This window comes from Stomoxys calcitrans, chromosome 5, assembly GCF_963082655.1.
Source record: "Stomoxys calcitrans chromosome 5, idStoCalc2.1, whole genome shotgun sequence".
NCBI lineage: Eukaryota > Metazoa > Arthropoda > Insecta > Diptera > Muscidae > Stomoxys > Stomoxys calcitrans.
The window spans coordinates 48,715,218-48,728,144 of NC_081556.1; the positions used below are offsets into that span (position 1 = coordinate 48,715,218).

The 12,927-nt window shown below is 38.5% G+C and overlaps 1 protein-coding gene across 2 annotated transcripts in view; it reads left to right on the forward strand.

Annotated features, from left to right (window-relative positions):
- The first annotated feature begins 206 nt into the window (after positions 1 to 206).
- Positions 207 to 12,927, forward strand: part of LOC106085866 (probable serine/threonine-protein kinase fhkD) — a 179,012-nt gene continuing 166,291 nt past the window's right edge. The window contains exon 1 of one of the 2 annotated variants that reach the window (XM_059368727.1): positions 207 to 779. The gene's annotated coding sequence lies outside the window, so the exon portion shown is untranslated. The remainder of the gene's footprint in view (positions 780 to 12,927) is intronic. The other variant, XM_059368728.1, reaches the window with a different exon arrangement.

A 12,927-nucleotide genomic window follows, 5' to 3' on the forward strand; every position in this document is an offset into this window, starting at 1 on the left:
CATTCTCAAATGATGCCCAAATAAAAACAAGACGCAGAAATCCAATTTTCATCCGATTGAATGTTTTTGCCAAATGTGAAAATCTCACACTCACTCACACCGTCTCATTCAAAGTGACGAGAAAAAATTCGAAAATTCAAAATTTCGAAAATTTCTTTGTTTTTCCCAGCATGTTTAGTTTAGTTGCCTCGCTAATGAGATCTCGCTCGGACACATCCGATTTATAGACTACGGTATATGCCGTCGTTTCGGTATTTTCATTAATCGAAAGAAAAACAAAAAAAGAAAAAACGCCAAATCAAGTGAATTGTGAATGGTGTATTTTTGGATAATAGAAAAAGAATTCAGAATTCAACCAAAAAATAAAAATATTTGAGTTGTTCTTTGTTTTTGCATTCTTGTGTTAGAGTATGTATACAAGGTGTTTGTATTTGTGAATGTTTGTGCGTTTGTTATCTACCCAAAACCACATGGGAAATTACAATTAAGGTCTTATTGGCGCCAATTCAAAGAATACAAAGAATTGTCTGGAATGTGGAAAAAGTTTTTTTACCAAATTTAAAAAAAAAAAATGTGCCAACTTCCAAGTGTCTCAAAGCGAAAGCCACATATTTCTGTATCGGTGCTAAGTGTTGTCAAATATTAAACAAAAATCGAAAAGAAAAAATTTTTTTAAACATCAAAAGCCCGTACACATTTCTGTGTTAAGATGTTCATTTGAACGTGTTCTTTAAAGCAATAACTCATCCAGGGCGGCCAGCGGAAAGCATAATAAAGAGGTACATAAAAAAATTTGGCTATTAAAAAATATAAACTCAAAAAAAAGGCAAAAACAAAAGGAAAACAGAATTTTCTTCTAGGCCACCAAAAACTGTGGAAATTGTATATATACCCATCCCATATATATGTGTGGAGAAGGAAGGGAAAATACTGGCATTTGTAGATGACGCTAGCACACATGTTGCATACATTTTAAACCACCACAAAATTAAAATTATTTTGAAAAACATGCGAGTTTAGTTTTCTCATACACATCAAAATTGCGAATGCTAGGAAATTCGATTATATAAAACAGTATTTAGATCAGATTCTTACCACAAAAATAGTGAAGTGAATGGGTGAATGAATCAAAAATAACTGACTTTACCTAACACCTCACAGTGGGAGAAAATCGAAAAAACTTGTAAACAAGTAAAAAGGCGTTTAGTTCGGCCGGGCCGAACTTTGGATACCCACCACCTATATATTTAAACCACCTTTCATCAAAATCCGTTGAAAATTGCATACCAGCTATATAGCAGTTATATCGGAATAAGATCCGATTTGGACCAAATACTAATAATTACAAGTTATTGTTCAATTGTTTATAACAAAATATTGGTCTCTTTAGTAGCTATATCTAAAAATAAACCGATCTGAACCATATACAAGATGGATGTCGAAAAGGCTAAAATAAGTCAATTTGTCAAATTTCAGTTAAATCGGATTATAAATGCGTCTTTTTTGGGGCCAAGACCTTAAATCGAGAGATCGGTCTATATGGCAGCAATTTTCAAATCTGGACCGATCTGAGAAGGATACCGAAGGGTATAACACAACTCACTGTCCCAAATTGCGGCGACATCGGACAATAAATGCGCCTTTTATGGTCCCAAAACCTTAAACCGAGAGATCGGTCTTTATGGCAGCTATATCCAAATCTGGACCGATCTGTGCCATATTGCAGAGGTATGTCAAGGGGTTTGACTTAACTCACTGTCCCAAATTTCGGCAACATCGGACAATAAATGCTCCTTTTATGGGAGTAAGACCTTAAATCGGAGTATCGGTCTATATGGTAGCTATATTCAAATCTAGACCGATCTGGGTCAAACTAACGAAGGATGTCGAGGAACCTAACACAACTCGCCTTTTTTAAATGCGCCTTTTATGGCCCCAAAACCTTAAATCGGAGGATCGGTCTATATGGCAGCTATATCCAAATCTAGACCGATCTAGGCCAAATTGACAAAGGATGTCGAGCGGCCTAACACAACTCACTGTCCCAAATTTCAGCAAAATCGGATAATAAATGCGCCTTTTATTGCCCCAAAACCTTATATCGGAGTATCGGTCTATATGGCAGCTATATCCAAATCTAGACCGATCTGAGCCAAATTGACAAAGGATGTCGAGCGGTCTAACACAACTCACTGTCCCAATGTTTAGCAAAATCCGATATTGAATGTGGCTTTTATGGGCCTAAGACTCTAAATCGGTTGGTCGGTCTATATGGGGGCTATATCAAGATATAGTCCGATATAGCCCATCTTCGAACTTAACCTGCTTATGGACAAAAAAAAAAAAGAATCTGTGCAAAGTTTAAGCTCAATATCTCTATTTTTCAAGACTGTAGCGTGATTTCAACAGACAGACGGACGGACATGTCAAGATCGTCTTAGATTTTTACGCTGATCAAGAAAATATATACTTTATAGGATCGGAAATCGATATTTCGATGTGTTGCAAACGGAATGACAAAATTAATATACCCCCATCCTTCGGTGGTTGGTATAAAAATATGCCGTGTGAGAACGGGAATTGATATCTCTTTGAAATTTAGAATAGTTAGAGCTGAGGTGTTAGCGAGATCGTGTGCAAAATTCAAAAATCAAGGCTCTAGGTTGTCCGGGCGCCTTTTTGGTAGACCCCTAAGACTGGTGACATCGGTATTTCAAAAATTGGTTGGACCTGCCAAATCTTTGAATATGGTCCGATTTTTGCTGAATAGTGCTCACAAAACCCTACAAAAAAGTTCGGTTGAGGTCTACATAATCTCCACTGGTTTCGGGGATATTGGACTTTTATTTTTAATACCCATTACCAAAGGATGTGAGTATATTCATTTTGTCATTCCGTTTGCAACACATTGAAATATCCATTTCCGATCCTATAAAGTATATATATTCTTAAAAATCTAAGACGATCTAGCCATGTCCGTCCGTCTGTCTATTGAAATCACATTACAGTCTCTAAAAATAGAGATGTTATATCGGACTATATCTTGATATAGTCCTCATATAGACCGATCCATCGATTTAGGGTCTTTAGCCCATAAAATCAACATTTATTATCCGATTCTGCTGAAATTTGTTACAGTGAGTTTCGTTAGGCCAGTCGACTTCCTTCTTGAATTTGGCCAAGATCGGTTCAGATTTGGTTATAGCTGCCATATAGACCGATCTCTCGATTGAAGGTCTTGGGCCCATACAAGGCGCAATTATTGTCCGATGTCGCCAAAATTTGAGACAGTGAGTTGTGTTAGGCCAGTCAATATTCTTCATCTATTTGGTTCAGACCGCTTCAGATTTGGATATATCTGCCATTTAGACCAAGCATTTATAGTCTAATTTCGCCGAAATTTGGAACAGTGAGTTGCGTTAGGCCCCCCGACGTCTTTCTGCAATATGGTACAGGTCGGTCCAGATTTGGATATAGCTGCCATATAGACGATCTCTCGATTTAGAATTTCGGGCCTATAAAAGGCGTATTTATTTTCTAATTTCGTCTAAAATTTGACACAGTGACTTATGTAAGGATTTTCGACATCCGTGTCGCATATGGTTCAGATCGGTCTATATTTGGATATTGCTACCAAAAAGACCAACATTTTGTTCTACAAAATTGGACAATGACTTGTACTTATTAGACCACTCAATATCCTTGTCGAATTTGGTCCAAATCGAACCATATTTCGATAAATTCGCTATGGGGGCATAAATTATGCATTTTCACCGGACTTTCTCATTGGTCATGTGGCGGCTACGGACACCGTGTTATCCTTGATGTTCCAGGCAGTGCGGATTGCACCCTACCTGAGCCAATTTTTGATAAAAATTACTGTACCACTATTCCTGATAGAACCGATTCGAACTACGATATCCCTGGTAACAGAAGTTACATAGACTTCTATATGGATAGTTCCAAACTAAACGACCAGGTGGACTTGGGGGTGTACTCTAAAGATCTAGAACTGCTCATATCGAAGAGGTTACCCGACCACTACAGTGTTTATCAACCAGACATCCTTGCAATTAGGGAAGTGGTGGAATGGCTAAGATATAATGTCATTACGACGATTGGCATAAATATCTTCTCAGACAGCCAGGCAACCATTAAATCCCCGGAGAACGTATTTCTGAACACAAAAACCGCCCTTGACTGTCGCAGATCTCTCAACGAGATGGCTGAACAGTTCAAAATTCCCCTGTTTTGGGTGCCGGGCCACAGAGATATCCCAGAGAATTCTAAAGCAGACGAGCTTGCGAGACTAGGAACTACCTTACACATTCCAGGGATACTGGAATCTGTGGATATGACTCTAGCGACATGTAAGCTAAGTTTTCAGGACCAGTCCCGAAGGACAACGAATGAGAGATGATCACAAAGAGGGCGCTGTTAGCATTCCAAAACTATTTATTTGACCTCATCTAGACTTGAAGAGGTCTACCACTTTGCTATCATTGGCTAGAATAGACGTCTCAGTTATTCTGTCCGTCACCACAGGTCACTGTTTAATCGGAAAACATGCTGACAGACTGAAGGTTGCCAGCAACGACTTTTTGCAGAAGCTGTAGGGACATCGAGGAAGAAGAGACTATAGAACACCCCCTGTGTGTGTATCCCGCACTGGTAGTCAGAAGGAATTCCACTTTAGGTTCTTATTCCTTTGCGAACCTATCTGATTTAGCGGATATGAACATTCGAAAGTTACTGGGCTTTCTAAAGCGATCTGGATGGTTCAACGGTAGGAACTAGAAGGTATCTTCCTTTTTCTGTTCCTTTGGTATTACAATGGACGAAAATGTCTAAGTGATTCTGATGGCAGACTGCCACTTGAAACTAACCTATCCTAGTTATAGTAATAAAGTTGAGAGTAGTTCTAGTATTATTATATTTGAGAGCAATGAGCTTTTTGACCTTCCACCTCTTCAAGGGGTCTATGTTTTTGCCAGAGAAAGCAGATGGTCTAGGCATATAACAGGTATGTGAAGATGTGATTACACAATCTTGTCCTCAAGATCTGAACCAGGTATCTTAGTCAGAAGCCTTAGTCTATAAAGCCTGGCACAGCCTGTCAAAAGTCGAGGTTTCTGTAAAAAAGAAACATGTTAAGGCCCACCACAGTACCTATCAACATTTCTAGAGTTTTTAACGCCTAAGAAATTACAGCACAATGGTAAAGGGTGGTTAAATTTAAGCGGCCGATGTTGATTTTAAATAACTTGAATGCGTTGCTCGTCGATTTTGCATTTTTCCATGATTCAAATTGAGAAATATCTAATGAAATGCAGGAAAATTTCAACATCAGCCCTCAAACTATAACCAGCCTTTATAAAAATCCTTTGATTTTGTGTAGTACTTTTTACTGCTTTTGGTACGAAAATTACCATTAGTATGTAAACTTGAATTATTTTCCATTCTTCTTTCGCCTAGTGCTAAATTATTTCTTCTGCACATCAACAATAAAACACATTGCCCTTTGGTGAAAGGATAACGAAATAACTCAATTTTATGGGAATTGGGCAATTTCATAATTCACTCGTCTGCATATGCAGATTCTTTTTTGGGCTTTCACCTCACAAAGATTTTTGTATGTTTCCACCTTTATTTTTGGAAGCAAAAAAATATATACCGAAGACGGCAAACAAAACGAATTGCTTGTAAACAAATGTAGTTGGGAAGTATTTGTATTCGGCAGCCAAGAATGAAGAAATAACGAATCTAGCCCTAATAGCCGCAGGAATGCTGCCACGTTGTGTATACCCAATAGGAAAAAAAAGCAGCAATAGCAATAAATGCATTTGGTATCTCATTTGGAGGGGCGAGGAGCTGACATCAAGACGAAGATGTAAACAGACAGTCAGACGAATGGATAGATAAACAAATAAAAGGAATTATGGTGACTGGGGGTGAAAAGTTGAGATAGAGATGAATAAAGATGGGAAGATGAACAGGGAGATGAATGGGCAGAAGAACAGATACGTAACCAGAAAATCAAAAAGGAAGTAGACGGATATGTAGACAGTTTGGTTTGCGAAGACATGAACCGAGAGATGGAAGGACAGATGAAAAAAGAGTTATCACTAGCGAAAACTATCACGAAAAATTTTTCCAATAAAAAGAACAAAAATGTTTTCAACTATAAAATTTGTTGAATCAATCACTTTTTAAGTGAATCGGGATTTTTTTCAATTACAACCTTTATTGACGTTTTTGTCATTTTCAATTAAAAAATTAATTGATTCAATCCTTTTTTATATTGATTCTTACTTTAATCAATTACGATCGTGATAGAAAATTTTAAAATTTTCAATTAAAAAATTAATTAGTTCAATCATTTTATCAATTAAATGTTTACAAATATTGTATATTAAAATGTGATTGACCTAGACCACAAACTTTTTTTTTTCTTTTTATACCCACCACAAAAGGATGGGGGTATATTCATTTTGTCATTCCGTTTGCAACACATCGAAATATCCATTTCCGACCCTATAAAGTATATATATTCTTGATCAGCGTAAAAATCTAAGACGATCTAGACATGTCCGTCCGTCTGTCCGTCTGTCTGTTGAAATAACGCTACAGTCTTTAAAAATAGAGATATTGAGCTGAAATTTTGCACAGATTCTTTTTTTGTCCATAAGCAGGTTAAGTTCGAAGATGGGCTATATCGGACTATATCTTGATATAGCCCCCATATAGACCGATCCGCCGATTTAGGGTCCTAGGCCCATAGAAGCCACATTTATTATCCGAAATGCTGAAATTTGGGACAGTGAGTGATGTTAGGCTCTTCGTTATATCCTTCGTTAATTTGGCCCAGATCGGTTTACATTTGGATATAGCTGCCATATAGACCGATCCTCCGATTAAGGGTCTTAGCCCCATAAAAGCCACATTTATTATCCGATTTTGCTGAAGTTTGGGGCAGTGAGTTGTATTAAGCCCTTCGATATCCTTGTTTAATTTGACCTTCATCGGATCAGATTTGGATATAGCTGCCATATAGACCGATATCTCGATTTAAGGCTTTGGGCCCATAAAAGGCGCATTTATTATCCGATGTCGCCGAAATTTAGGGCAGTGAGTTAAGTAAGGCCCCTTGAAATACTTCTGCAATATGGCTCCGATCGGTCCAGATTTGAATATAGCTGCCATATAGGCCGATCTCTCGATTTAAGGTTTCGGCCCATAAAAGGCGCATTTATTGTCCGATGTTGCCGAAATTTTGGACAGATAGTTATGTTAAGCCCCTCCACATATTTCTCGATTTAAAATCTTGGTCCCATAAAAGGCGCATTTATAATCCGATTTCACTGAAATTTGAAACAGTGCCTTATGTTGGGCTTTTCGACATCCATGTTGTATATGGTTCAGATCGGTTTATTTTTAGATATAGCTACTAAAAAGACCAATATTTTGTTATACACAATTGAACCATGACTTGTACTTATTAGTATTTCGTCCAAATCGGAACATATTTCGTTATAAGTGCTATGGGACATAGATGCCAAATAGAAGAACGGAATGATTGTTAATACTATGAACAGAAGGGCTGGCTGACAAAGAGATCAATATAATAATGAACGAAAGACAAATCTATTGGAATCTGAAAATAATCAAAACCAACAAAAGGTTAAATAGCCCTCTGATACTATGCTTAAACAAGGCAAAAAATATTTCAATAGGTAATGGTTTTACAGAAAAATCCAGTAAAACCATGGTGAGTTCATTGAATTTTTTATTTTCCAACCAAAGTTAAATAAGGTGAGATGGATAAAACCCCAATCAACCATTTGCAGACCAGAAAAAATCATTTTGCACTGTCGTTGGGGGACAAGGAATGGCTAAAAGGGCTATGAATGGCATTTAAATTCGTTTTTATAGTTTTGTCTGCAATTTCTGATACTGGCATTTTTGCTGCAGAAACACACTAAAGCATCAGAGATCAATGGGGTTCAAAAGAGGACTTTACACCAGAGCCAGAAAAGGTCATAAATATCAGCACAACACACACACACACGCACACACACACAAACCGACACAAAATCATGCAAATCAACAAAAACAAAAAAAAGAGAGAACAAACCAACAGACTAACCGTCTCATCAACAGACCAGCCGGACGGAGAGACGGACAAACAGACAGACAGAGAGCCAGGAAAAAGAAACGAGCCATTTTATTCGTTGTAACAGCTGCCGTAAACAACATGCAGCCGTTACTTCTGTTTTTTCGGTTTTGTAAATGCCAGACAACCTGCTGGGTCATAATGGGCCATGGATGCATTGCTATGAATTTTTTATCATTCATTTTTGCCATTTCATATATTTTGTATTGTTTTTTTTTTTTTTTTTTTTTTTTGACTTGAATTGCATGTATCACGCAAAAGTGAAATGCAGCTTACCTGCCTGAGAAATACTTTAATCGAAAGAAATCCAATCTTAAGCAGAAACATTCATTCGCTCTCTCTCTCTCTCTCTCTCTCTCCCACCTCTTTGAAATATGTTTATAAAATCTGATATCTGTTTGTAAAAGGTATTCAGACAAAAGTGATATGCAATATACTATGTCAGCATTAACATGCATAAGAAAACGGCTAAATATTTATGTCATTTAAAAAGCATTCAGGGTGATTCCTTTGGTTTAGTCATTTTGAAGAATTGATATGGCATTACGGAGCAATTTTGTTAGTACTATCAAACACAACGATAAGAAATGGAGTCCAGTCCGGGTTTTAGAACACGTTATAAAATTTTTTGGCATTTGAAATCACCAATCTGAACAGAGATCCCTTGACTGTCGTCGGCTAGGACTGAAGTTTGACTCATCGATGTCAACGTGACAATTCACTGTCTTGTTGGAAAATATGCTGTTAGACTAAAGTTTGCCATTAACGATTCCTGCTGTGGGGACGCCAAGTAAATGGAAACTAGAACATCTATTGTACGGTCACTAACAAAAGTAGGGGTTTCATTTCAGGCTTAAGATTCGTTAAAGACTTAAACATAAGATTCCTAAAATTAGGTCAGTCCGTCTCTTTGGGAGTTCAAGAAATTTAAACAGTTTTTGTGTTCACATTTTTAAGGTAAACAGACCTCAAATACACCACTGGATAAATTTTAAGCCAGTCTGTTCAAAGACTGAGACATTTCAATTTACTCATATTTACATACACCTGCCACATTCATAAGAAAAACAACATAACCCAAAACAAGTAAAAAGGCGTTAAGTTCGGCCGGGCCAAACTTTGGATACCCACCACCTCGGGTACATATGTAAACCCCTTTCGTCACAATACGATGAAAATTGGATAACTTATGCACCCAAATTCGGCACGGATATTGAATAGTGTTATAAATATAAGTCACTGTTGAATTTTCTATTTCAAATTTCAACAAAATCGGGTAATAAGTAAAGCTTTTATGAGCTCCTGACCCTTAACCGGCACATCGGTCTTTATGACAGCTATATCTAAATACAGTCCTATATTTACCATATTTGGATCGGATGGCGGGTGGCCTAAAACTACTCACTGTTTCAAATTTCAGTAAAACTGGATAAAAAAAAAAAACAAGAAAAAAGGCGTTTAGATCAGCCTCGCCAAAATCGGTCTATATGGCAGCTATATCCAAATCTGGGCCGATCTAAGCCAAATTGAAGAAGTATGTCGAGGGGCTCAAATTTACTCACTGTCCCAAATTTCGGCAACATCGGACAATGAATGCGCCTTTTAAGGGCCCAAAACCGTAAATCGAGAGATGGCTCTATATGGCAGCTATATCCATATCTGATCCGATCTGATCCAAACTGACGAAGGATGTCGAAAAGCCTAACACAACTCACTGTCCCAAACTTCAGCAAAATCGGATAATAAATGTGGCTTTTATGGGCCTAAGACCCTTAATCGGCGTATCGGTCTATATAGCAGCTATATCCAAATCTGGACCGATCTGAGCCAAATTGAAGAAGTATGTCGAGGGGCTCATATTAACGCACTGTCCCAAATTTCGGCAATATCGGACAATGAATGCGCCTTTTATGGGCCCAAAACCGTAAATCGAGAGATTGGTCTATATGGCAGCTATATCCACATCTGATCCGATCTGAGCCAAATTGACGAAGGATGTCGAAGGGCCTAACACAACTCACTGTCCCAAATTTCTGCAAAATCGGATAATAAATGTGGCTTTCATTAGCCTATGACCCTAAATCGGCGGATCGGCCTATATAGAGGCTATATCAAGATATAGTCCGATATAGCCCATGTTCGAACTTAACCTGCTTATGGACATAAAAAAGAATCTGTGCAAAATTTCAGCTCATTATTTCAATTTTTTAAGATTGTAGCGTGATTTCAACAGACAGGCGGAAAGACGGACGGACATGGCTAGATCGTCTTAGATTTTTACGCTGATCAAGAATCTATATATACTTTATAGGGTAGGAAATGGATATATGTGTTGCAAACGGAAAGGCAAAGTGAATATACCCCATCCTTCGGTGGTGGGTATAAAAAGGAAGTTTTAAGTTGGGAATTCCATGCTACTTACAAAATCCTTAATTCTTTTTAATATCACTCCCCTAAGTTGGTTCATGTCTGGTATTGTGTCTCCACCTTAGTGCCGGTATCTGTTAGACGCGATAGCCGAGCAATGACAAAGGAAATGCTCCAACAACTCATCATCCTTCCCGCATGCCCTACACATGCTATCACTTGCCGGACCGATTTTACATAAGTAAGCTCGTAGTCCTATATTTCCCGTTAGGATACCAATAGCTATACTGACCTCCTTTTAACTTTCTTTCGGTAATAGCCTCGTCTTCTCATGATCTGGATCCACCCATTGGATTTTCGCCGTTCCCTTAACACGGACTGCGTTGACCCGAAAGGCTTCGGGTTAACCGAGTTTATTGACGGCAGTTCTCTGGCCTTCACCGCCAAATCGTCTGCCCTTTCATTTCCCCTTACTCCGTTATGGCCCGGCACCCAAACGATGTGTATTTTGCCATCCTCAGAGAAGGCGTTAATCTCCTTCTTACACTGCAAGACTGTTCGTGACCTTACCGTCCTGGTTGTTATTGCCCTTATGACAATTTTACTGTCCGTAAAGATGTTCACTCTCGACGTCCTCGCGTTAGCACCACACCACCTCACACATTCCGTGATCGCCCGGATCTCCGCTGTAGGACCATATTATGGTCAGACAGTCTAAAACAGATCTCAATCCCCAGGCTCACTGTGTCCTCTAGCTTTGATCCATCCGTGTAACATGGTGTTCCAGATGGCAATACTAGGGTCCCGTCAATCCAAAACTGTGTCGCTGCCATCAGTGCCTCGCGCTCCTCAAGTTTCATCTCAGGTATCCGATCGGAAATATATATATATATATATATATTCTTTGGGTCACAGGTCAATTTTTCGAGGTGTTAGAAACGAGTATAAAAATTTTCTATTAATTGCCTAAAAACACTATGCAAGGAAATCAATTTATATGGCAACTATAACCAAAGGAGGCCACCGCAGCGCAGAAGTTAGCATGTCCGCCTATGGCACTGAACGCCTGGATTCGAATCCGGGCAAAACAATCAGAAAAAATTTTCATCGGTGGTTTTCCCCTCCTAATGTTGCCAACATTTGTGAGGTACTATGCCATGTAAAACTTCTCTCCAAAAGAGGTGTCACACTGCGGCACGCTGCTCGGACTCGGCTATAAAAAGGAGGCCCCTTATCATTGAGCTTAAACTTGAATCGGACTGCACACACTGATATGTGAGAAGTTTGCCCCTGTTCCTAAGTGGAGTGTTTATGGGCAAAATTTCCAATTTGCAATTGGAATGTCCTGCAGCCCGCGTCATCTGGGGCAAAAATGATCCAGTTCGAGCCATATTCGAATGAAGCACGAAAATATATGAATTTGAGCTCCATTGCTTCTTCAATAAAACGATTTCAATATCAGATTTGGTTAAATGTCTAAGGGTGAACTCAAGAAGAAGGCTCATAGATGATGGTCACCCTTTCCACTTAGTCACAAAGATTAACGGACGAAAATGCAGCCTACTTCTAGGCTGGAAATGGGGACAGCTCCTTATAAATTTATACAAATTTTTACTTGTGTTTGTGTTTTAGCCAGTGTTAAGTCACTCTTGCCTTCAATGCACGATATGCAGAATTTTGTGTGTGGCCATGTTAAACTAAGTTGGGATAAATGTTTTTATGATGTGTTGTAAATGTAAATAACAAACAATTTAGCATGCAAGTGGAAAGTCGAAATGGAAGTGGAAGTGGTTTCTACTATATTTGCTCACAAAATATATGAAGAGTCTTGTAGCCAAATGCTGACGATGCTGTGGGTTGGAGTTCGCCTGCAGGATTTGAGCAATTGTTGGATGAATTCACACAGATTGCGGGTGTTTGGCTGCAGCCGTTGAGGGAAACTAAACAAAACGAAACTTTAAAAAACGGCATTGTACACCTGAAACTTGTTAAGTGCTGCCATGAAATTCATGGAATTTTTATGCAAAACTTTAACAATAAAAAATGAAGAAGGATTTTTCACAAGCATAAGGAGGAGAAGTCCACTGGCTGCAACGGCAACAGCAGCCCAAATAACAACTGGCGCCTTCCATAAACCACTCCCCAAATGGAGAAAAAAATCACTTCACACATATTTGAAGTTTTAGTACCACTACAAGTTTAACAAGGATCATGGTATGTGAAGGACTTAAATGGGAGTTAGAATGGTTGGCTGTTTCGGTAGTATGTTACCACCATTGCCTGGTGATGGAGGAGGTTGAAATAAATCTTACAACAATGCGATTGTTTTGATTTAAATCTAACTTCCGCAGGTTGATGGTGTTTACTCATATAGAAATTGTTTGCCC